The 26,237-nt window shown below is 36.6% G+C and overlaps 1 protein-coding gene across 5 annotated transcripts in view; it reads right to left on the bottom strand.

Moving 5' to 3' along the window:
• Window positions 1-26,237, bottom strand: part of ARHGEF12 (Rho guanine nucleotide exchange factor 12) — a 154,456-nt gene that overhangs the window by 103,001 nt on the left and 25,218 nt on the right. Inside the window, exon 1 of one of the 5 annotated variants that reach the window (XM_034665988.1) lies at window positions 5,599-5,781. The exons of the other annotated variants lie outside the window; for them this stretch is intronic. The gene's annotated coding sequence lies outside the window, so the exon portion shown is untranslated. Of the gene's footprint in view, window positions 1-5,598; window positions 5,782-26,237 lie in introns of those variants that run through there. 5 annotated transcript variants of the gene reach the window in all.

The following is a 26,237-nucleotide window of genomic DNA, read 5'->3' as shown; positions in this document are numbered from 1 at the left end:
ACTTGGGGCTTGAATCAGGACCCTAAGATCATGGCCTGAGCCAAAATCAAGAGTCGGACACTCAACCAACTGAGCCACCCAGGTACCCCAGGATTCTTTTCTTGATAAATACAGTACAGCACTATAAATGTCTGTTCCTTACCATGCTCTTAGTAACATTTTCTTTTCTCTCACTTACTTTATTTGTAAGAACACAGTATATAATACATAGAACATACAAAATATGTGTTAATAGACTATGTTACCCGTGAGGCTCCAATCAACAGGAGGCCATTAATAGTTAAGTTTGGGAGGAGTCAAATGTTACACATGGATTTAACAACACCAGGGGTGTTAGCGCCCCTTACCCCCATATTGCTCAAGGGACAGGGTCAACTCTATTTTAAAGTTCATATTACATATCTATAGTTTCTACCTCCTCATCATGTTCTTACAACATATTTGAATTCAAATTTAAGTCACAACTATTACAGAGCAGAGAAAATACTAAGAAATTGTTTAGTTATAACTTCTCTTGCAATGCCAGAATTTTGGCAGTGGAAGAATTCTGTTAAAAAGGGTATTATCATACCAAAAAATACTGAAAGTCTTTGTTCTTTAAAAATGTAAATGTGGTATTTTCTAACTTTTTTTTTTACTTAATTTGAACAAGAATATTATCAATTATATTTCTAGTTCTTACAGCAATAAACATTCATAAAAAGCCTAACCTGATTACTGGCATCTACAAAAATCTATGCCTGACATCATATTTATGGTGAAGAACAGAAGGCTTTTGCTCTAGGATCAGGAACAGGACAGGGATACCCCCTCTCATCACTTTTACTTAACACTGTACTATTACTACAGCTAGTGGAGTAAGGCAAAAAGGGGCGGGAGGGAGGGAAAGGAAGGAAGGAAGGAAAAGGAAATAGAAGGCATCCAGATTGGGGCGCCTGGGTGGCGCAGTCGTTAAGCATCTGCCTTCGGCTCAGGGCGTGATCCTGGCGTTCTGGGATCGAGCCCCGCATCAGGCTTCTCCGCTAGGAGCCTGCTTCTTCCTCTCCCACTCCCCCTGCTTGTGTTCCCTCTCTCGCTGGCTGTCTCCCTCTATCAAAATAAATAAATAAAATCTTTAAAAAAAAAAAAAAAAAAGAAGGCATCCAGATTGGCAAGGCAGAAGTAAAACTGCATTTATATACATTACATGATGATCTATACATAAAATTCTATGAAATCAACAAAAAACCTACTAGAACTAATTAATAATTAAGCAAGTTTGCAAGATTCAAAAATCAGTAATCAACTGTATTTCTGAATATAAAATACTAGCAATGGACAATCAGAAACTGAAAATGAAAAGATAATACTACCCATGATAACACTAAAATATTAAATACATAGGGTAAATCTGACAAAAGATGTGTAAGACCTGTAAACTGAAAACACACAGGGCTGAGAAAAACTGAGACCTAAGTAAATGGAGCTATATGTCATGTTCATGAACAGGAAATCTCAATATTGTTAAAATGTCATTCATCCACAAATTGATCTACAGATTCAATGCAATTCCAATCAAAATCCCAATAGGCTTTTTTCCAGAAAATGAATAAACTGATTCTAAAGTTCATATGGAAATGCAAAGGACCTGGAAGAGCCAACAACTTTGAAAAAGAACACAGCAGGAGGAGGAACTCTACTTGATTTCAAGACTTATTATAAAGCAACAGTAGTCAATACAGTGTGGTATTGGGGTCAAGAGACACAAACAGATCAAAAGAACAGAGATCCCCATGTCTATGAACAACTGATTTTTTACAAAGGTACAAAAGCAATTCATTCTTTCCAACAAATGGTGCTAGAACATTTGGATATCCATAAGCAAAAACATAGACTTCAATTTATACCTCACACCATATTAAAAAGTTATCTCAAAATGTATCCCAGACTTAAAAGTAAAGTTGAAACTATAAAGCTTCTAAAAGCAAACACAGGAGAAAATATTGATTAGGAAAATATTTCTTAGATATATATACTAAAAGCACAATACATAAAAGGAAAAACTGACAGACTGGAATTCAAAGTTAAAAACTTCTGATCTTTGAAATGTGAACTATATTATCAATAAAGCTATTTAAAAAGGGAGAGAATACTAAAAGAATGAAAAGACAAATCAAAGACTAGAACAAAATATTTCCAAATCAAATATCTAATAAGTGACTCAGATCCAGAATATATAATAAACTCTCACAACTCAGTAATAAAAAGACAGCATACCTAAAAACAAGACTTGAACAGACAATTCATGAAAGGAAAACATATGAATGCTAATAAACACTTGGAAAGATGTTCAACATCACTGATCATTAGATGAAATGCACATAAAAACTACAATATGATACCATTATACACCCACTAACATGAATGAAATTAAAAAGACTGACAACACCAAATACTGGTGACGCTGTGGAGCAACTGGAATATTGCTGGTAAAAAGTTAATACAATACAGCCACTTCAACAAACAATTTGGCAGTTTCTTTAAAAGTTAAATATACTCCTTCCACATGATCCATCCATTCCACTCCCAGGTGAAATGAAAACATATGTCCATACAAAGACTTGTATGTCCAAAGTAAATTTATTCTTAATAGGCCAAAACTTGAAACAACCAAATGACTACCAACACAAAAACAGATAAACAAATTATGGTTTATCCATATGTCAGAGTATTACTCAGCAATAAATAGGTATGAACTATTGATACACACAACATGGACAAATTAAAATAACTATGCAGAATTTAAAAAGTCAAAAAAAACCCCATACTATAAGATTCCAATGATATAAAGCTCAAGAAAATGCAAACTAATCCATAATGACAGTAACAGTGGTAGCTGGGGATGGATGGGCAGGATTCAAAGGGAAGAACTGCAAGAGGCACAAGGAAACATTTGGGGTGATGAATATGTTTATTATCTTAATTATAATGGAGAGTTTCCCCATTGTATACAAAAATCAAAACCTATCAAACCATGTATTTTAAACACAGTTTATTATACAATTATACCTCAGTACACCTGTTAAAATCTCAAAAAGCCTAATGTTCAAACGAACCAAAACTACCAGTAAGCATTATATCATACTTCAAGAAATAGCTCAAGCAAAAACTCAAAGGTCTGAATATTTTCTACCCATTGTAAACTAACAGCTTTTGAGAGTATACATAAATTAAAGGATAAACCAAAAAGGAACTTTGCTGTGTGTTTGTTTGTTTGCTTATGTGGAATCATCCAATAATGCTTAAGAAAAGTATTTTTATTTTTATTTATTTTTTAAAAGATTTATTTATTTATTTATTTGACAGAGATAGAGACAGCCAGCAAGAGAGGGAACACAAGCAAGGGAGTGGGAGAGGAAGAAGCAGGCTCAGTGCGGAGGAGCCTGATGTGGGGCTCGATCCCATAACGCTGGGATCACGCCCTGAGCCGAAGGCAGACGCTTAACCACTGTGCCACCCAGGCACCCCAGAAAAGTATTTTTAAATATAATATTGGGTAATCCTATGGGTCATCGAGTTCTATACTATCAATAATTTTGCATGGAGAAATGCTAGCAAATTTACTTGCCTAAATTTGATTATTTTATAGGTTCTCTTCCTTTCAAGATTCTCACACTAATTAATTCTTCAAAAGATCACCGTAATAAAAAAATATTTTTATCCCCAACAGACTGTGTTGGTATTAAAAAGTACAAAGTCACTTAGATATTTTACCAATGTACTATACAAGTCTATTATTCATTCATTCAACCCATTATTCAACAAATGAATTTATTACTGCATACTCTGTAGTCAGGCACTTAACCTAGGTCCTTGCAATATATCTGGGATAAAGGGAAGAGGGACACAACAAACAATAATGATCTTAATAAATAAAGGTATACTGTAACATGTTAGAAGGTGGTATACATTGTAACGACACATTAATGAGGCTCTTTTCTATAAGCTGCACATGAAAATCTCCTACACTGAACAGAATCACATCATGTTAGAGCTGAACTTTAAGTTGACTTAGTTCAATCTCACACCTGACAAATGATGTTAAATTATTTACAGAATCGCCCAGTACTTGGCAGAGATTAGGATCCCTATATCTTCTGTCTGCTCCACTGGCATCACTCTTTGTGATGTCAAATAATTGTGATAAAATGTTTTAATCTGCTCATATGGAAACAGTGGAAAGAGTTTTAGGGACTTGACTGGCCTAGGCTTCATGGTTTTGTTTATATTAACCTCTCAAAATATAAATTTCCTCATCTAAAAAAAGGGATGGTCATAATTTTGTGACTGGGTTGTTATGAGGATTAAATGTAGCACTTTATGTAAAATACCTACATGTTAGTACATGAGTACATAACCAGTACTTGTATCCTAGCACCAAAAATAGTACATCACATGCATGAGTTTTTTATACCCTTCACTAGACTACAAACCTCATATGTATCTAAAGCACAGAACATAATATAAACAATAAGGAACCGTTAATTTGTTAATATTCTAAGGGGTCAATCAGCTTTCAAAATGTGGCAAACAGTAGGATTACTCCTATCACCCTGATGGAGATGATCAAATTAACTGAAAGCTTCAGAGTATGCTTAAAAATGGTTTCAGGCTGTCTTTTCTAAACAGAGCTGTCTGTAGCACTAAACACTTTTTAGTGTCGTAAACTATGGTCCTGAATCTTTCTGTCCACAAGAAAATAACTTCCACCATGAAAAACACATTCAGGACGAAACAAAAAAGCCTGCAGCATTTCATACCACTTCTTTTCACATTCATGCCTCTGCTCTTGTATTCACAGATATGAATGCAGGGGAAAAAAAAAAAAAGCAGAAGGCAATTCCAATGCCATCACATAGCAATCCGGCAGCTTCTTCATATTTATAACCAACATTTTAGCTGACAAAGGCAAAAATATCACAAACTGAACAAAGGATAAAATAATTCAAATTGATAAGAGTGTTTGGCACCATGGATATAGCCTTTCCCAAATGACACTATGTTTCATTTTAGTTTCGAATGAAAAAACAATCATGAAGATTACCCTATAAAAACATTCCCTCCCCCACCACAGGATTAATCCCTGTCCTCCCATACCCCATCAAGGTCCCTTGGGTATCAAAGGGAAACCACCATCCTGAAGCTTCAGATAATTAAATCACAATTTACAGAATAATAAATCAAAGTCCCTAGCTAAGATTCAAGAGAAGTTATGTCAATTCAGTGCTAAAAAGGTAAAGGAAGGGTGCTGCTTCCTATCCTTTTGAATAGGAATATCCCTGCAATGCTGGATGTTAAAACCTTTGTTCTCAAGCTAAGCAGTTAAAGCACAAATTTTCAAAACTAGAAATTTTCTTCCTTTATGTCAAATTTGGCTTTTTAAAAACATGAATAAAACCTTAAAAGCCATTTTAAGAAAAATGAACAATGTAAAGATAATCTCTTCCCTTTTCTATCTTGCTCGTCTGTGATAGGTACATCCCTTTCACTGAAGCTATTTTTCTACCATTTTGCTACATTTCATACACCACCGAGAAAACAAAGACTGCTATAGATTACCTGGATCACCGGACAAATCAGCAGACAAGTAAAAGCTCAAAAGGCTTGTTTCCATGGAGTAAAAGAGAATGAAATCCTCACCAAAACACCACTCCCTTAGCAACCTTAAGCTTTTCCTTTATATATACACTCGACATCCTTGGAAAGGCATTTGCCGGATGATTTTACTGCCCACAAGAGGGATGATATGAAGAAACCCCACCTCTTCTCCCAACCCCCGCAGTCGTCTACCATCATCACCCGAAGCCCAACACTGTGCTGCTAAAGGAAAAAGGCAAAGAACAGCATCCATGAACACGACTCTAGTTTACACCACAAAAATACTTAAATGATAAAGAAAGCAAAGATTTAGCTGACAAGTTTTTTTTTAAGGGAGAAGGCCAAGCAGCTCCCACAAAATTAAAAATTCTTGTAAAAGATCTAATTGTACAGCCACAAAAATTAATTTTCTTCAGAATTTCCTAAAGTATGATTTTTAGAAAAACATAGTGTCTCTATGAAAAATAGAGTTCCTCAAATATCTTAAAATTTTGTTATTGCTCCTGCTCCTTCCCCTAAAGGCAAATCAACCAAATAAATTAAGGTTTACAAAAAGGGTCTCTTTTTGTTGGAAGTGTGACCCCTTTAACAAGAGTCTGGGACAGGCGGTGGGGACAGAGGAGAAACATAAAAAATGGGAAGAGGAAAAATACTTTCTGCCCCAATAAGCCTAATTAAGTTTGTAAGCAAGGCTGGGAGGATTGAAATTTCTTCATGCTACTTTGTCTGTGTTTGATTATTGCAAATCTTCCCTGGTCTCTAACTATGCCCCAGGCATTATGATGTCTGGCACTCTGTTAACTTGCATCCCTGCCACTTACGGTACAATGAGGGAGGGACAGAGACACACACACACATTCAATTTAATCCCTGGAAGCCATGTAATTTTGCTAAAACAATAATTTGCCTCAAATACTGCTCTCTAACAAAGGCACTGCCACACTAAGAAGACTCGTTAGCCTCTATTTTCCTTTCCTGAAGCATCAACCCAATTTGACAATTTGCACACACGTAATTTCTGGGATCAGTACATTAGTAATGAATAACAAACATATTCTTTGTTTGATAAAACACATTCCCTAAAACATCTGAATATATCTAATTTTAAGTGAAAACCCAGTAATCATGGCACTCGCTTAAATTATAGCCTAGGGTTCTATGAATTTCTAAACAAATTCACAGAACCTCAGAGTCACAGTTAGTGATCTATGAAGAATCAGCTTCCATGGAACCACACCTTGGCGAATACAGTTTGTAAAAAATAAACAAAGGAAGAAGAACCAAAGGATAGATAGATGAGTAGATTTTTAGGTTTGCTAAACTAGGGACTAATGATTTTAATGCTTTCCCTGGACAATATTAACAAAATTATTGAATTTATGACTTATAAGGACTTCACTGAGAAGCACTGATACAACTTACCATACAACCATGCGACCCAGAAATTGCATTCAGAGGTCTTTTACCCAAATGATATGAAAATTTCTGTCTCCAGAAAAATTTATCTGTGATGTTTATAGCAGCTTTACTACCTCATCAGTGCTAAAAATTGGAAGTAACTGAATGTCCTTCAGTGGGGGAATGGATAAACAAACTAATTCATTCATACACGGAATATTATTCAACAATTTAAAAAGAAGGAAATATCATTTCACACAACTTAAATGCATTTTGCTATGTTAAAGAAGTCAGATGCAAAATCCAAAGATTTTCATATCATTACATTCACAGGACACTTTGAAAAAAGCAAAATTAAAAACAAATTAGATGAAAACACAGATTAGCAGTTACCAGGGATTAGCAGAGGGGAGAGCAGTTGCCTACAAAGGGGATGCACAGGGACACATTTAGGGTGCAGGACCTTCTCTGTACGATACTAGGAGTGTGGATACATGACCCTGCTCCTGAGTTAGAAACCAAAGAATTGGGGCGCCTAGGTGGCACAGCGGTTAAGCGTCTGCCTTCGGCTCAGGGCGTGATCCCAGCGTTATGGGATCGAGCCCCACATGAGGCTCTTCTGCTATGAGCCTGCTTCTTCCTCTCCCACTCCCCCTGCTTGTGTTCCCTCTCTCGCTGGCTGTTTCTATCTCTGTCGAATAAGTAAATAAAATCTTAAAAAAAAAAAAAAAAAGAAAAGAAACCAAAGAATTGAACATTCTGAATAGTGAGCTTCTATGAATGCTGACCAAACAACAAAAATCCATCAACCAAAATGTTGGAAGACTCCAAGATGAAATGTAGAACCATGATAAATGAATCTAACTGCATGACAAATTATGACATAACTGTACTGAAGGGGTGGGGGGAAAATGAGCTGACCTAACTAACTTTGGAAAGTGATGTTTTTACTGGAAATTTTAAGGCTAACGACAAAAATAAACACTGGACTCTAATTGGAAGGTTTGTTTCTCATGGGTACACAGATTAAGAGTCCTGAAATAGCTTTTCATGTATACTGGAGCTGAACAAATAAATAAATGGATAATATATGGTTGAAGCCAGGTTTCTCGCTGTGAAATTCACACATAAACAAGAAAGGAAGACTAGAGTGAACTCTGTGGTACTGGATTAAAATCAGATATATCAGTAAGAACTCATGCTTAATAATATACAAATGGATACAAAAACAGTTATAGATATGTGTGTATGCATATACATACATATACACACACACACACACACACACACACGTTACCTAGCTCTGTCCCTTGAGAGGGCTTAAAAGCAATGGCACCCCAATAGCCATGAGCATACCCAGTACCCACAGTTTGGTTTCTAAATACCATTCTCCTGTAAAAGGACTCCTAGCTCCTTGGGGAAATGGCTGCAACTAGGGCAAAGAAAATACAAAATAAGCATCTTAAGAGTACCAGAAAATAAGGAAGTACTCAAAAAACAAAAAAGATAGAGGCAAGTGCCAACCTGAAAGCTTTTCCAATGGTCAAAGCTGGAACAATATGAGCAATAAAATAAAAATATGGTACTGGATTAGAACTCAAAGTATAAAATAAATATACACTAGTCCACACTGATAGCAGTAATTAAATAAATAACTAAATGGAGGAAGACACAAAAATCTTCCTTACAGAAGAATTCCAAATCATATATATAGATACTTCTTCCTCCTCTAAGTGTGGATTGCATGTTAAATGACTTGTTTCTAAAGAACAGAGTATGGAGAAAGAAAAAGAGTAACTCTGGAGGGGAGAAACCTGGCAAACACTACCTGAGTTAATAATACCACCAATGAGATCATATGGATGTCATGTAGACATCATATACCTCTGATACAAAATGAAAGCACTTCATCTCTGTCGTATTCTTTCCAAAAATGCATAACCCTAATAATAAAAAACAGAAGCAAACCCAGACTATGGGAAATTCTAGAAAATAGGCTAGTACTCCTCAAATCTGTTAAGGTCATAAAATATAAGGTAAGCCTAAGAAACTTTCACAAACCAGAAGAGACTTGGGAAACATGAAAACTGCAACGTGGAATGCTGAATTGGATCCTGGAACAGAAAGAGATCATTAGTGGAAAAGCTGGAAAGACCCAAATAAAGTCTGTAGTTTAGTTAATACCAATGTCAGTTTCTTAGGTTTGATAGACGAACCATAGTAATGCAAGATGTTAACAGTGAGGAAAATTAGGTGTAAGGTATATAGGAGCTCTCAACACTATCTTTACACCTTTTCTGTAAATCTAAAATTATTCCAAAATAAAGAAGTTATTGAATAACTAGTATATAATGCTATAAAGTTAGTATAGTAGGTACCCTTAGGTAGGACCTGGATTGTTGATTAAAAACATTCCCACAAAGAAAAATCCAGGCTCAGACAACTTCACTGGTGACTGTTACAAACATTTAAAGGAAGAGATAATAACATCCTAAACACACTTTCTGAAAATACCTGACACTTCCCAATTCATTCTCTGAGGCCAACATTACACTCAGTATCAAAACAAAGCAATGATATTGTAAGAAAACGAAAACCAATATACCTTATGAACATAGGTGTAAAAATCTTCATCAAAATACTAGCAAACCAAATCTATCAATATATAGAATGAATAATACAAAATAACCAAATGGGGTTTATCCCAGGAATGCAAGGTTGGCTCAACATTCAAATTTCAATGTAATTCACCATATCACCAGTCTAAAAAAAACAACCACCATATATATGATCCTCTCACTAGATACCAAAAAAAATTTTACAAAGTTCAATACCTGTTAATGATAAAATATCTCACAAACTAAGATAAAAGATAACTTCCCCAGGGGCGCCTGGGTGGCACAGCGGTTGGGCGTCTGCCTTCGGCTCAGGGCGTGATCTCGGCGTTATGGGATCGAGCCCCACATCAGGCTCCTCCGCTATGAGCCTGCTTCTTCCTCTCCCACTCCCCCTGATTGTGTTCTCTCTCTCGCTGGCTGTCTCTATCTCTGTCAATAAATGAATAAAATCTTAAAAAAAAAAAAAAAAGATAACTTCCCCAAACTGATAAAAGGTATCTAGAAGAAACAAACACATAACATCACACTTAATGGTAACACATTAAATGCCTTCCCTCTATGATTGAGAACAAGGCAGGGATGTCTACATGTCTATGCTCATAATTTCTATTTAACATGTCAGCCAGAGAGATAAGACAATAAAGTAAATATATAAAAAGCTTACAGACTGAAAAGGAAAAAAAAACAACTATCTTTAATCACAGATGACATGATCATCTATGTAAAAGATCCAAAGAAATCGGAGTGCCTGGGTGGCTCAGTTGGTTAAGCATCTGCTTTCAGCTCAGGTCATGATACTAGGGTCCTGGGATCGAGCTCCAAGTCAGGCTCCCTGCTCAGTGGACAGCCTGCTTCTCCCTCTCCCTCTGCCCCTCCCCATGCTTGTGCCTTCTCTCTCTCTCTCAAATAAATAAAAAAATCCTTAAAAACAAGATCCAAAGAAATCTATATTTTAAAAAAATAGAATAAGGTTATTAGAAAGATAGCAGCACACAAGATCAATATACAAAAAGCAATTATATTTCTATATACTAGCAACAAATTAACAATTTTTAATTACCATTTACAATAACCTCAAAACACATAAAATATATAGTGCTGAATTAAACTGTACAAGACCTATACACTGAAAACTATAGAATTTTTTGAGAGAAATAAAAGACTTCAATACATGAAGAGTGAGACTATGTTCATGAATCAAAAGAGTCTGATTCTCCCTAACCTGATCTACATTCGACACAATTATCCTCAAAAATCACAGCATTTAAAAAAACAAAAACAAACGGACATGCTGATTCTCAAATTCAGATCCATTCAATACAAAGAATCTAGAAAAGCCAAGACAATTTTTTCAGAAAACAACAAAACTGGAAGGCTTACACTATCTTCTTTCTAATATTTAAGATAAAATTACAGTACTCAAGACATAAGGATAGTACACTGAACAGAAGAATACAATATAGAGACAGCATAAACAGATGCATATGTAGAGGACTGATTCAGTTTTTAACACAAATGCCAAGGTAATTCAACAGGAATTTTCTAGAAACAGCACTGGAGAATATGCCAAAACACACACCCACACACACAAACAGACCTTAATCCTTACCTCACATCATACACAAATGTTAACTTGATATATATCATGGGACTAAAAATAAGAGAGAAACTATAAATCTCTTAGAAAAAATTAGGAGAAAATTCTTGCAACCTTGGGTTAGGTCGAGATTTTTCAGGTAGAACCCCAAAACCAAAATTTTATATTTTTTTTCAGAAGAAGTTAACAAACTGAACTTGATCAAAATTAAAAACTTCTATTCTTTGAAAGACAATATTAAGGAAATAAAAAGACAAGACACAAACTGGAAGAAATATTTTCAAAACACATACCTGATAAAGGACTCATAACCTACATCTCGATAATAAGAAGACAAGCCAATTTTTAAAAGATGTGAACAAACACTTCACAAAAGAAAACAAATGGCAAAAAGCACATGAAAAGTCCTTAGTATCATTAAGAAGAGAAATGCAAATAAAAAAATACAATGAGATGGCCATTCATACCCACTTTTAAGACTGATAATACCAAGTGTTGATGAGAATATGGAACAACTGAAACTCCTACCTTGCTAGTGAGAGTGTAAAATGATATAGTCACTTTGGAAAACAGTTCAGCAGCTTCTAATAAAGTTAAACATATACTTATCATATAGCTTAGCAATCCTACTTCAAGGTTTTTACAAAAGAGAAATGAAAATGTAAATCACACAAAAACTCAAGTGCCAATGTTCAGATTTATTCAAAATACCCCAAACTGTAAATTCAAATGACCATCAAAAGATAAGTGGATGAAGAAACTCGGGCATATTCACACAATGGAATAATAAGGCAAGAAAAAGAAACTACCATAACTTGCAACAACTTGGATGAATCAAAAAAGCATTAAAGAAGACAGACACAAAAAGATTATATACACTGTATGATGCACCTACATGACATTCCAGAAAAGGCAAAAACTCCTGTGACAGCAGACCATGGTTGTAGGAAACTAAACGAAAAGATGCACGAGAGAGCTTTCTGGGGTGATGGAGATGTTCTATATCTTAATTATGGTAGTGTTAGTTAAAAACTGTATAAACTTATCAAAGCTCTTCAAAATACACAGGGAAGGGAGGGGTAGAGGGAGAGGGACAAGCAGAATCCACACGGAGCGAGGAGACTGCCCCAGGGCTTGATCTCAGAACCCTGAGATCATGACCTGGGCTGAAACCAAGAATAGAACGTTTAACCGACTGAGCCACCCAGGTGTCCCTAAGTCCATAATTGAAATAGCTGATAAACTAATTTCTCTAACTCACTACCTAAAATATAAAACCTAAGTTGTTGTTTTAAACATAAAATCTTCAGAATTCCACAGAAAAATAAACCTTTATTTAAAAAAAAAAACTTGAAAGGCTGAGCATTTTAAAATTTTAATTCTTAGCTCTGAATGTCTTATTCATAAAAACATTTAACATTTCAATGAGCACTATATCAATGTGATGACTTACTTCAACACCTAAAGCCCAAGCAACTACCAAAGCAACTCACCTACAAGGATATTCATACCAGAACATTACAACACTCTACAGCAAAGAAACCTGACGAATACTACATCGGCCAGGTGATCAAGGTCATCAATAGTCATAAACTGTGTTGATATTACTACCCTTGGTATAATGTGATGAAAATGGCACCATACCTCTGTTATCTTCCTTCTAACAACTCATAACCCCAGTCTAATCATGAGGAAAACAGACAAATTGAAATTTAGAGGCATGTTATAAAATACCTAACCAGTACTCCTCAAAACTGTCAAGATCATCAAAAACAAGGTAAGTCTAAGAAACTGTCACAGCCAGGAGGAGCCCAGGAAGACACGACAACTAAATGAAATGTGGTATCCCGCATGGGATCCTGGAACACAGAAAAGACAATAGGTAAAAACTAAGGAAATCAGAATAAACTTTGCACTTAATGAATAATAATATATTAAAACTCAGCCATTAATTTTAACAGAAGTACCATACTAATGTAATACATTAATAATAGGGGAATCTGAAAGTAAGTATGAAGTACATGTTCCTCTCTGTATTAATTCTTTAATTTTTCTGTAAATCTAAACCCATCCTAAAAAATGAACTGTAAAAAAAAAAAAAAACCACTCACCCTCCCTCCACTACCAATTTAAAAAGTCCATTGCCAGAAGAACTTAGAACACTACAGGAAAAGGAAACGAAAGATACCAGGGGAAGAGAATCAAGAAGAAGGCTGTACAGGTGTTAATTTAAAAAACATTAGTACAGGGGCGCCTGGGTGGCGCAGTCCTTAAGCGTCTGCCTTCGGCTCAGGGCATGATCCCAGAGTTCTGGGATCAAGCCCCACATCAGGCTCTTCCACTGGGAGCCTGCTTCTTCCTCTCCCACTCCCCCTGCTTGTGTTCCCCCTCTCTCGCTGGCTGTCTCTGTCAAATAAATAAAAAAAAATAAAAAATAAAAAATAAAAAAATAAAAAACATCAGTACAGCTTGAGTAGAGACCTACGTTATAAAGCTTTTCTTTCCCTCTCTTTTTAACTATTTAGTGGAACAAGAGAAATCATAAAAAGAAAGGTCAAAAGATGATCTAACAGGATGTTAAAAATACTCTTCCCACTGCTTATACAGCTGTACTGGTGGTGTTTTGACGTCAATCTCAAGACTCCCATGGATTGTAACAACAATTCATTCTTTGGTGTTTGCTGTATAAATTTCAAAGTGAAACCCAGTTGTTAATGAATGTTCACAGTTTCCATGATGAGAAGACTAATTTTGCTTAAAATCTGAGAAATACAGTGGCTAACAATGGGGGGAGAGGAAATAGCAAGGGTCCTTTTGAATATGCTCATTTAAGCTTAAGGGAAGTCTTCTCTCTCAGCCCATTAAGTCATTTATCTTTTCATTCTTAATCTTCATTGGGAAACTACAGTGAAATACCGATCTCTTTCATTTCTTTTACAAATCTGAAAAAGATTTGGTTGGGTAAAAGCAAATTATTAATGTGCCCTCAACTGAGGACTGATATCCAAAAATGTCTGAAATTTCAGTCTGCAATATCTGTGTTTTGTATGGTAGATTTAACTCAATAGAGTTACATTAGTGATTTGAATCACTAATCTGTATGATTCAATGTAATCAGTTATTCATAAAAGCATATTCTTTGTTAAAACCATCATAGGGGCGCCTGGGTGGCACAGCGGTTAAGCGTCTGCCTTCGGCTCAGGGCGTGATCCCGGCATTATGGGATCAAGCCCCACGTCAGGCTCCTCCGTTATGAGCCTGCTTCTTCCTCTCCCACTCCCCCTGCTTGTGTTCCCTCTCCTCACTGGCTGTCTCTATCTCTGTCAAATAAATAAAATCTTTAAAAAAAAAAAAAAACAACCATCATATAGAATCTTCACTATCCCAAGTAAATGTGTTTTAAAAAATATTTTTTTTTCTAAATTTGCAACTACAGGACTGATTGTTATATCAAAATTCACAAGGTTAATTTTGCATTTTGGAAGGTAAGTTCTGCTATGTTATATACGCTGTATTCTTTTTTTAATTAAGATTTATTTATTTATTTATTTATTTATTTGAAAGAGAGACAGAGAGAGTGTGACCGGGGGAAGGACCAGAGGGAGAGGGACAAGCAGACTCTGCGCTCAGGTTAGAGGGCTCAATCTCAAAACCCTGAGATCATGACCTAAGCTGAAATCAAGAATCAGGGGCTTAACTGACTGAGCCACCGAGGCACCCCATGTTGTATTCTTAGCTTTGTGAACCTTTGGAGCTGAGCAGGAAAATCAGCTAGAGATGCTCAGTAGTTCAATAAAGCTGTTTTTATCAAGTATCCTAACATTCACATACATATTTAGCTGTACACAACAATCCCAACTTTATCTCCAGAAGTACCTCCCTACCCTTTATTGGTGATTAAATCAAAAGGAATGAACGCTTCTTCTCTACTCAAGGAAAAAATATGCCAACAATGTCAAAATTACAGAACGGTTACAGACATTTTTTTTAAAAAGTTCTAACTACGCAATTCATTTTTATGAGTAAAAGCATATCTAAAAGTCAAAGCAGCTCTCCTACACCGAACAAAGGCTGCACTCTGAAATTATCATTGAAGGACACAGAAGACATGCAGGAGGAGGTGGTTAATGACAGCTACCAGATCATATTTAAAGGCAGCACAATAAAGGGAAGACATTTGACTATGGGAAACCATAAAAATACATTTTTCATATTTTAATTTTGTTCTCAAGTTAATGTCCATCACTATCAAAAATACAGTCGTTCATTGAAAAGAATACGGAAAAGAAACATAGAAAGGAAAAAAATCACCTAAAGTCTTACCACCCATCATTTTTCTACTAAAGAAATTATAAAACTATATAATAAAATATGGTACAGCCACAAAACACAGGCTCACATAGAAATAAAACATATTTAAAAAGTATATTATTGGGGGTGCCTGGGTGGCACAGCGGTTAAGTGTCTGCCTTCGGCTCAGGGCGTGATCCCGGCGTTCTGGGATCAAGCCCCACATCAGGCTCCTCTGCTGGAAGCCTGCTTCTTCCTCTCCCACTCCCCCTGCTTGTGTTCCCTCTCTCACTGGCTGTCTCTCTCTGTCGAATAAATAAATAAAAATCTTAAAAAGAAAGTATATTATCGCTAAACGAAAAACTTCAAGTTACAAAACAGTACATATAATTTCATTTCTGTAAAGCAACTTAATGGTTGCTACATCTGGTAAATCAGATTAAGCAAATGGGTGAAGAGAGGGAACCTGTCACTTTATACCTTCTTCTGTGGTTGAAAAAGATTATAGTTTTAGGGGCACCTGGGTGGTGCAGTAGGTTAGGCGTCTGACTCTTGATTTCGGCTTAGGTCATTATCTCGTGGAATCCAGCCTGAATCAGGATCCAGCCTGAATCAGGCACTCAATTCTGGAGCTGACTTGGGTTTCTCTCTCCCTCTCCCTCTGCCCCTCCCCCATCTCTCAAATAAATAAATCTTAAAAAAAAAAAAAAACCCAAAACTATAATTTTAGTATTTAAGCTGCTAACAGTTATATAAAGGTTCATTATGCTATTCTAACTTAATGTACATCTAAAATTTTACATTATAAAATATACATAAAAGTGTACTTTATGTATACTTCTAAGGAAAAAGAATGTTTGAGATTAGTTTCATCCTGAGGAGGCTTTTGTTTGTGTCTGCATTTGTTTTTAATTCTAGAGGCAGGTATCTCAGCTAGATCCCCCCTTAAAAAATTATCAACCACCTACAATTTAATAATTTAAAAAATATATTGTTCAATAAATGAAGTAGATATTACAGTAGATATTACAGATAAAGAGACAAAGGCTAAGTCAGAGAGACTAAATAATCTTAAGGTCACTCAGCTAACAAATGGTGGAGAGACAGAATTTGAAACCAGATATATCTGAATGCAAATTCTGTCTATCGACAGTTGGAAAATTTTGTGGGGGAAAACCTTACAAAACTTGAACACCTGTCTTATCTCTAAGAAATAAACTTCAGTTTCCCATAAATAAATCTTTCAAATGCAAGGAGTTAACCAAGAAAGGATTCCGATACTCTATTGCTTACTTGCCTAGGAAGATCAAGCTATATGAGAGCAGATCGAATGCTGCAAAGCAAACCGATTAGTAACACACCGGGGCAAAGGTCAGCCAGAAAGACCTCTGTATTGAGCTGGTATATGACACAGTGTGTGCGTACTGAAGCACAAACAAATATAATTCAGAGGCATTAAATAATATCAAGCCCATGTTAAAGATGGTATCTCTATTAGAATATGTGAGAACTTTATTTCCTGAATACAAAAGAAAACATTATCAGCAAACCAGAGCAGTAAACAGTTCTGCTGAAACCCAGATAGTAATGTTAATGGTGACTGCTTAAATAATGCGGTAATTTATAATCTTTTGTAATTTACAAGGCATTTTTTACTGTAGTAGTGGTTACTTTGTAGTTATTACTACTTATCTAGTGTTCTCTTAAAAGCTTTAGTGGATTTCAGGGTGCCACCAAAAATTCCAATATTCAAAAGTATGAAGGTAACAAAAATGTTTAGAGTACCACTTTTCTAGATTTTAATCCAAGTTCATGCCTTATAGATTATAAAATTTCCAAGTAACAGTAGTTTAGTCCATGCAAAGGATAGTTTTGGTGAGTTACACTCTTATCCCTTCAGGTTTTTACCAGAGGTCATTAGAAAAGACATTTTAAAAAGTTGCTCATAACTTGTTATAAAACTGTTGCAGGAGACACTGAACCCATTTTTGTCTTGAAATCTATGTGAATAATAATTTTTTATGAATTTAATGACAAATAATAAAAATTTGGCTTGTTACAAAGGAGGAAATACACCCACCAACAATCAAATCATATTTCTCTTTTTCCCCACAGCATCCTGATTTTTTAAAAATTTTCTTTTATTTAAATTCAAGCTAGTTAACATATAGTGTATTATTATTTGGGGGGTAGAATTTAGTGTTTTATCAGTTGCATACAACACCCAGTGCTCATTACATCGCATGCCCTCCTTAATGCCCATCACCCAGGTACCCCATCCCTCCACCCATCTCCCCTCCAGTAACCCTCGGTTTGTTCTCTACAATTAAGTGTCTCCAATTTCTTTCTTTCTTTCTTTCTTTTTTTAAGTTTTTAACCCACAGGATCCTGAAAGCAGAGAGGCTTACTCACAATGGTTGTATCAACCCTCATAATTCTCATATTTGCATTTCCATCGCTGTAAAAACCTGATTTTCTATTTTCATTTTAATGTCTTCAACTGGGATCTGTGTGTGTCTGTATGTGCATGTGTGTTCTTTACTGTAAACCACTTCATATCCTTTTGGGATGTGATATAGAGTATAAGCATTAAAAAATAATTTTCAGGGGTGCCTGGGTGGCTCAGTTGTTAAGTATTTGACTCTTGATCTCAGCTCCGGTCTGATCTCATGGTCTTGAGTTCAAGCCCTAGGTTGGGTTCCACACTGGGTGTGGAGCATACTTTAAAAAAAATAAAAATAAGTTCTAAAAATCAAAATAAGTTTATGTATTCAAGGTATTTTTAATAGTATTGATTTTAATAAATATCTACAGTCTCATTTTGGAAAATGGACTCCCCCGCATTAGAAATTACTCTTTATTGCATCAAGTTTTTAATTGGGAAAAATGATCTAATCTCATTTGAACCTGTAAGGTGGGCAGTGTAAAAGTAAGTATGACACTCCCTATACAGATTAGGAGAGGTAGGCTCAAATAACATAACAAAAAAGTTGACATGGTTAACATATCTTTGAGGGACAAAGCTGGGATTCATTTCCAACAATTCTGACTCTCATATGTTTTTCTCTATACCACATCACCTTACATAGGGCTTTCAGCCAAGACAACATAAAATTAAAATATTAGATGATAAAGGAAGCACAGAGGAAAGGAGATGGGAATGGGGGTTGGCAGAGGGAAAAGAAAAAAGGAAGTAAGGGAGAAAAAAAGGAGGAAAGAAGAAGGAAAGGGGGAGAAGGGAAGGAAAAGAGGGAGACCAATTGATCTTCATAACAGCAGTGAACATCATTAAGGCTCTAGGAATTAAACTTAACAAAAAATGTTTTGAGACCTTTATGAATAAAATTACAAATTATCATTGAAGAACATAAAAAAGACCTGAAATTTCTAAAGAAATACCATGTTCATGTACAGGAAGATGATGTAAAAATGTTCATTTCCCCTAAATTTAGCTAAATGGTCAATGCAATTACAATAAAAAACTCAGTGGGGCTTTTTGTGAAACCCGATTAGCTAATCCTAAAATTTATATGGGAAAAGAAAAAGCCAAGAATAGCAATGAAAATATTGAAAAAGAACTGGGTAAGGAGACTTACTCTACTTATAGGCTTAAGTAATTTGGACAGTTTGGTGTTGGTATAGAAACAGTCAAACCAGTAAACTGAGGGTTATTGGGTGGGGGGATGGGGTAACCGGGTGATGGGCATTAAGGAGGGCACTTGATGGAAACCAATGAATCACTAAATTCTACCTCTGTAACTAAAAAACAAAAACAAAAACCAGTCAAACCAGTAGAACAGAACAAAAAGCTAAGAGACATACACACAAAATATGGAAACATGATATAATGACAAATTTAGCACAGCAAATCAATGGGGAAAAGACAGACTACACAAAAGGGCCAAGACAACTGGTTATCCATAAGGAAAAATAAAACAATCATACCATAATCATATTTTATTAATTAAAAACACCAGTTGCAGAATATATTCAACATGAATTCAATTTTTATGAAGTTAAAAAATATACCCTTCAAAGCTCTATAATGTGTGAAGTTACATTAACTCTGTAGAAAAAGTATAAAAACATGCATGAGAGCAACAAACACCAAATCTACCATAGTGTTTACTTCCGCAAAGGAAGAGAAGAGAACAGGATTAGGGAAAAGTACACAGGAAAGACACAACTTTATCTGTAATTTTAGTTCTTCCCCTTCCCCAAAAAATGATGCTGCTTGGTAGCAGGTACATGAATATTCATTATACTATTTTCTTTTTTTTGTCTTATGCTTGAAATATTTCACAATGAAGTAAAATGAGAGGAAAAGAAAATATTAAAATTAGATGTTTAGTAACACTGAGAAAGCATAGATTTTTTTTCCTTTTTTAAATTTAGAATTAATTCACGGAAAGGATATTCTGATATTCCTCCAAAATCCTACTTTTGTTTAAATTGCATCACTCCAATTAATCTCTCTAAAATGATAAATGTAATATTAAAAAGGGCTTATGCCACCAGTTCACTGACTTAAAACTCTATAAAACTTATCAGCAAGCACCAGTTCCAAAATAGCTGTCCCTTATCTCTGAAATTCATTGTAAGTTTTTAATTAAAAACAAAAGATTTGTGTGTACACTTCTGTAGTCATTAGTCACTGTATAAGATCACACTGCTATCATGGAAATAGCTAGAAACCAAGGACAAAACCAATTCTACTTTTTCAGCAGCTAAAGAATAACACCTATATATTATAAATGCTGAAGGCCGGACACTATTTATTATACCTTTTCTTTTTTTTTTTTCTTAAGATTTTATTTATTTATTTGACAGAGACAGAGACAGCCAGCGAGAGAGGGAACACAAGCACGGGGAGTGGGAGAGGAAGAAGCAGGCTCATAGCAGAGGAGCCTGATGTGGGGCTTGATCCCATACCGCCGGGATCACACCCTGAGCCGAAGGCAGACGCTTAACGACTGCGCCACCCAGGCGCCCCTATTATAAAACTTTTCTAAAAGGGAAACATATGTAGGAAAAAAACACGGGTTTTGGTACCGGTCAGACTGAGGTCAAAACCTGGCACAGTTGTTCAATGCTTTGGGTGACCCTGAGAAGCTTACTCAACTTCACTGAACCTCGATTTCCTCACAAATAATTAAAATAAGGACTTGCTTTACAGGAATGTTGTGAGGATTAAATGAGATAAGCATACAGCCCAGTACTTAGGAGATACCACGTAATAAACAAATACTGATTCCCTTTCATAAAAAATCCCCCTCAAATAAAAGATACTATCTTAAATACCACATTCTACCTAAATTTTCTTCTCTGTTCCACAATACAACCTTTGGGTCTTATTTTATCATTAAAAAAGTATTCCAACACATTTTTTAAAATTATTAAAAGCATGTAAACAACAGAATCTTTTTGTGCTGTTCTATAATCCTTGGAAAACTCCCACTGACATATTTTTCCCCAAAACTACAGAAAAAGTCTCAAAAGTATTCACGTATCACAACAGTTCTGAGATATGCATAGCAGAATTGCAGATCATAAACTCTTTCCTTCCCGTGCTGTGGGATTCTTACTTCTGTAATCCCCAAAAGAATCAGATGCAGTGAGACTACTGCAAGTAAGAAGCAATGAAGCTTCCTAAAACCCTACTTTGCAATAACGTAGTAATATCCAGCTAAATTTTTTTCTATGTGTTTCTATCCACCTACATGGAACATATGTTATCATGTGACCTCCAAGTAAGGAAGACTGGTAAATTTAGAATTAGGTAACTGGAGTCAGGATCTGGGGGTCAGACAGTGGTTATATTAATTTACCTGCTGCTCACAGTCAGAAAAAGGAAGAGAGCAGCCAATACTTTTGTGGGAAAAAAAAGGAACCTCATATTTGATACACAAAACCAGAGCATTCACTGTATTATTTGATTACCCACAGCATCATGAAAAGATTTTAAAAAGAAATCTAATGTAACTCTCCCAAAGGAGATACATTTAAATTTAAGGATTTTATTTATTTGAGAGAGAGAAAGAGAGAGCACTAGCGAGAGAGCACAAGCATGGTGAGGGGCCAAGGGAGAAGGAGAAAATCTCAAGCAGACTCGGTGCTGGGTGTGGAGCCCGACATGGGGCTCGATCCCATGACCCTGAGATCATGACCTGAGCCAAAACCAAGAGTCAGACGCCTAATCGACTGAGCCACCCAGGCACCCCCAGATATGTTTAAATTTAAATTAAATTTGGAGTCATCAAGAAAGATATTGTTTTGTTTTTAACTGACCCTTTTTCCAGAGTCTTGCCGTGGAGGAATAGCGGCAGGTTCTTTTCTTTCCTGCCTCTTTTGTTGTTGTTGGAAGTGCTAGCAGGGGTACATGTGATTTCTTCAATTTGACCTAAAAATTACCCTTCCTTACTTGGGAGGTAACCTTTTTCGCTAAGATTATAGCTTCAGGAGTGGTGCCCATAAATTGGCGAGCGAGTCAGCTAATGCCTATCAGGACAACCAGGTCCACTGACTGGCAACCCACAGGGTGACAGATGTCAGAAACGTATTATCTTCATAGTCCTATCACGTATATGTTCTTAACCTTAACAAATTAGAAAGAGGATCTTCAACAACATAGAGAATTTAAAGAAGTATAAGGAAAACAGAACCTGAAGTTGTTAATGACTACATGAAATTTATATGTTCCACAAATAAGAATACATTTTTTAAGGGCCAAACTTTCACCTCACATTCTTTACACTTCTATTAAACATCCAGGACAGGGACTTCCTACAGCCCTCATTTTCTTTTATCCCTCTATCTTAGTGGTCACTACAGTCCTCTGCAACCCTATCACCACTGCCCCAATGCAGGAACTTCTGTCTCCCACGGTAGCTTCCCAACTGCATTCCTAGTCTCAAGATTTACTTCCCTCTCAGGGCGCCTGGCTGGCTCAGTCAGTAGAGCATGTGATTCCTGATCTTGGGGTCATGAGTTCAAGCCCCACGTTGGGCCAAAGAATTACTTCCCTTTAATAATCTTTCAGAATACTACCTTAGTTTTTCACTAAAATAAAAATCAAATAAATAAATAAATACTAGGTGGAGTTTTCACTTAAAAACAAAACATTTCTAATTACAAAAGGAATATATACTCATCATTGAAAGCCTGGAAAATACAGATAAATATAAAAAGTAAAACAAAAATCATCCATAATCTCACAACCCAGAAACATTTTAAAAATTAGTACATGACCTGGAAGCCTATATATTAAATTTTAAACACTGTATGTTTTTTAAAACATAATTGGCATTATATTTGAAGCTTTATCTCCTACTTTTCACATGCCATGGGGATTTTCCCATTAAAAAGTACTTGAAAATGTCTTCAGTTCTTGAATATATAATATGCTATCAAATGTCATACAGTAACACTGGAGTCCTGATAGCTCCTTGCCATTACAATCTCTAGGTTTACCTCTTGAGAACACTAGGCTTAGATTGATTCCTCTTTGCCCCTACTACAAATAATGGTGGGGTTGACATCTCTGCATAAAAATTGACAACTAAAGCTTTATTTCCTTTTATATCTTGGGATATATACCAAAATTGGCATTACTAGATCAAAAGGTTTAAATACTTCTTAGGCTTTTGAGCTATATTGTCAAATTACTTTCTATAAAGTTTAAAACCAATTTATATGCTCAATTGCAGAGTATAAAAAAACACTGCTTTACCACAATCCTCCCTGACATGATGTATTTGCATAAATTACAATTAAAAAAAGAAAGAAAAAAGATAAAGTTCCCAACACAGCAAGGCATGGCCTCAAGAGATTTTTCTGAAATTTTCTGCTTGGTACTCAAGATTATGCCTTATGCTATAGAACACTATAACTCTTAGTTTGGGTTTACTTGTTTATTCATTCATCCATTCAAATATTTACTGCCTATGCCTTCTAGGTATGGAACACAAAAGTGAATTAGACAGACAAGCTCAGTAAAGGTGGAAAAATTAGCTCCATGATTTCTCCATCCAAAGCACAGTCCTCGGCACTATCAAATTCCCTCCCGACCTTCTGGATCCAGTCTGGCCTCAATTCTTGAGACGAGGCTGTCCCTATTTGACCAATATGACATCTGCGGTAACTGAAAGTGCTGAGACATATTACTGGAAAAGTTAGACAAAGGCCATATCATGAGTAGTCTTAAATGCATGTTAAGGAACTTGCCTTTAACCAGGAGGCTACTGTTTCCCACACTTAAATTCTATCTTACTGATCTGCCAGTCACATAACCCCTGAACTATTAGTTATTTAATGTTTTCCTTTAAGTACTACTGCTTTCATTTCAGAAGGAAGCCTTATTTCACTTTTATAAATAAAAAGCCAATATATTTGCCACAAATAGAAGGCAACAGTAGACAACAAAAACAAAAACAAAAACCATTATTAAATTTTTAAAAAGTAAAAGTGAAATGCAAATAAAGCATTCTTGGAAGTAGGAACACTAACAATTAGCACACTTGTTACATGGTCATTACAGCAAGCAGCCTTGAAAAAGAAGCATTTCAATGTTTCCTTCTCTTCAAATCTCCTGAAGTCATGACATGCCTTTAGCCATAGAGTAAAATCTGTCCTATTCAGTTCACTGATACTACTGATTGGTCATTTAATGGGAAAGAGCACTTAAAGTAAGGAAGTGTTAAAAAAATAAATAAATAAACAAACATTCATATATACCTGAAGCTTCATTTCAATTTAAAATATATAAGTGGGGGCGCCTGGGTGGCACAGCGGTTAAGCGTCTGCCTTCGGCTCAGGGAGTGATCCCGGCGTTATGGGATCGAGCCCCACATCAGGCTCCTCCGCTATGAGCCTTCTTCTTCCTGTCCCTCTCCCCCTGCTTGTGTTCCCTCTCTCGCTGGCTGTCTCTATCTCTGTCAAATAAATAAATAAAATCTTTTAAAAAAAAATAAAATAAAATATATAAGTGTACATTTATTTACCAATTTTTAAATGTAGGATCAAGGCCTCTTTGTTAAATAAGGATGTGTTGACTGGAGTGCCCTCTTATCTTTCTTGTATAAACTGTACTAAAATACCTCAGCTATGATTTATTTCCTGTTTCAGTTTCCTTATAGTGGAGCAAGAAACTAAAAATATTCACTAGATTCTACTTTTTTCCCAAATAGCTAGTTGTTGTTTTTCAGTCACATCTAATAGGACAGCAATTTCTATAGTGACAAGTCTCTACTCGCATTTCCAAAGTGCACACAACTCAGTTGTCACAGAAATACCTTTCTTTTTTATGCTCATATTTCATCAGTTTTCATAATATTTAACTAAACTATCTAATTCCAATACAAGTACAACAGGTTGGGATTATGCAGTTCAAACAAAAGCAGGAGTATTCAGACATTCTACGAAGTGGCCTACTGCACACAAATATTTAACCCACTGCAGGTAAAAGTCATGCTCTACAGAGGAAATGGAGTGAGTCCTTTAAATTGAGGCTCACTATTGTTTCTCCCCTTTCTTCTTCATAAATATATTGGTCACACATGACTTGATCATATTTAGCTACCCTGGATGTTACAGGACTTCACGAATTCCAAGATGACCACCCATCTTCACCACATTTCCTCCAACAGTTCTGTAACGGTAACCAGCCACCTTGAGATGCTCCAAAATTGGACCTTAACATTAGAAATGATACTCTTCCTGGGCACTTTTGCAGCATCTCTGACGCTGTTATCTGCATGCTTTCTGTCAGCATTATAGCTCAAAACATTCATTAAAAATCTTATGGAGATGGGGAGGGGGGGAGTTAAGATGGCAGAGGAGTAGGAGGAGTAGGGGACCCCTTTTTCAGCCAGTCCCCTGAGTCGAGTTGGATAGGTACCAGACCAGCCTGAACACACCCAGAATCAGCCTGAGACGCAGGAAGATACATCTGGATCTCTACAAATGAACATCTCCAGCGCTGAGTATTGAGGTACAAAGTGGGGAGCCGTGAAACCACGCACAGATACTGGAAGATAAACGAAAGGGGGAGGGAGCCACCGCGTTCAGGCGCCAGGAAGCGGTAGCCACCTGCACAGGGGAGCAGGCGGACTCGCAGACCGGCACCCGCAAGACAGAAGACTGAGACCCTGAGCCAGGGAACACGGGCCACCAAACTGAAAACCGGAGCGCCAGTGCGCTCACTGGAACCATACTGAGACCTGGAGCTCCGGGAGCACGCAGGGGGCGGCTGGCGGCTGGCGGTGTTAGAAGCACAAAGGACAGAGACGCGCCAGCCCTGGAAGTGAGGGCTGGGACGCAGGGTGTGGGGCGCACATCCTGGGACTCTGCAGGGTTGAGCAGCACCAACAGAAACAGTTAAAGTGGACAGAACATCAGTGGAGAATGGTCCGCGATCCCTCTGTTCTGAGACAGAGGCTGAGATTCGGCCACTGTTGCTCTCTCAGAAGAGGCACAGCAAACCGCCAGGGAAAGCCGCCAGAGAACAAAAGCCTGGAAATACCGGCTCACAGTGTCCATCCCCATCCCCCCTCGCAGGGGACACGGAGACTCTACCCAAACAGGGTTGCCTGAGTATCGGTGCAGCAGGCCCCTCCCCCAGAAGGCAGGCTGAAAAATCAAGAAGCCCACATCCCGGAGCGCCTGAGTGGCGCAGTCACCAAGCACCTGTCTTCGGATTA

The sequence above is a fragment of the Ailuropoda melanoleuca genome, chromosome 8, assembly GCF_002007445.2.
Source record: "Ailuropoda melanoleuca isolate Jingjing chromosome 8, ASM200744v2, whole genome shotgun sequence".
Taxonomy (NCBI): Eukaryota; Metazoa; Chordata; class Mammalia; order Carnivora; family Ursidae; genus Ailuropoda; species Ailuropoda melanoleuca.
The sequence above is the reverse complement of the archived record's forward strand: the minus strand, read 5'-3'. Positions and strand labels throughout refer to the sequence as shown.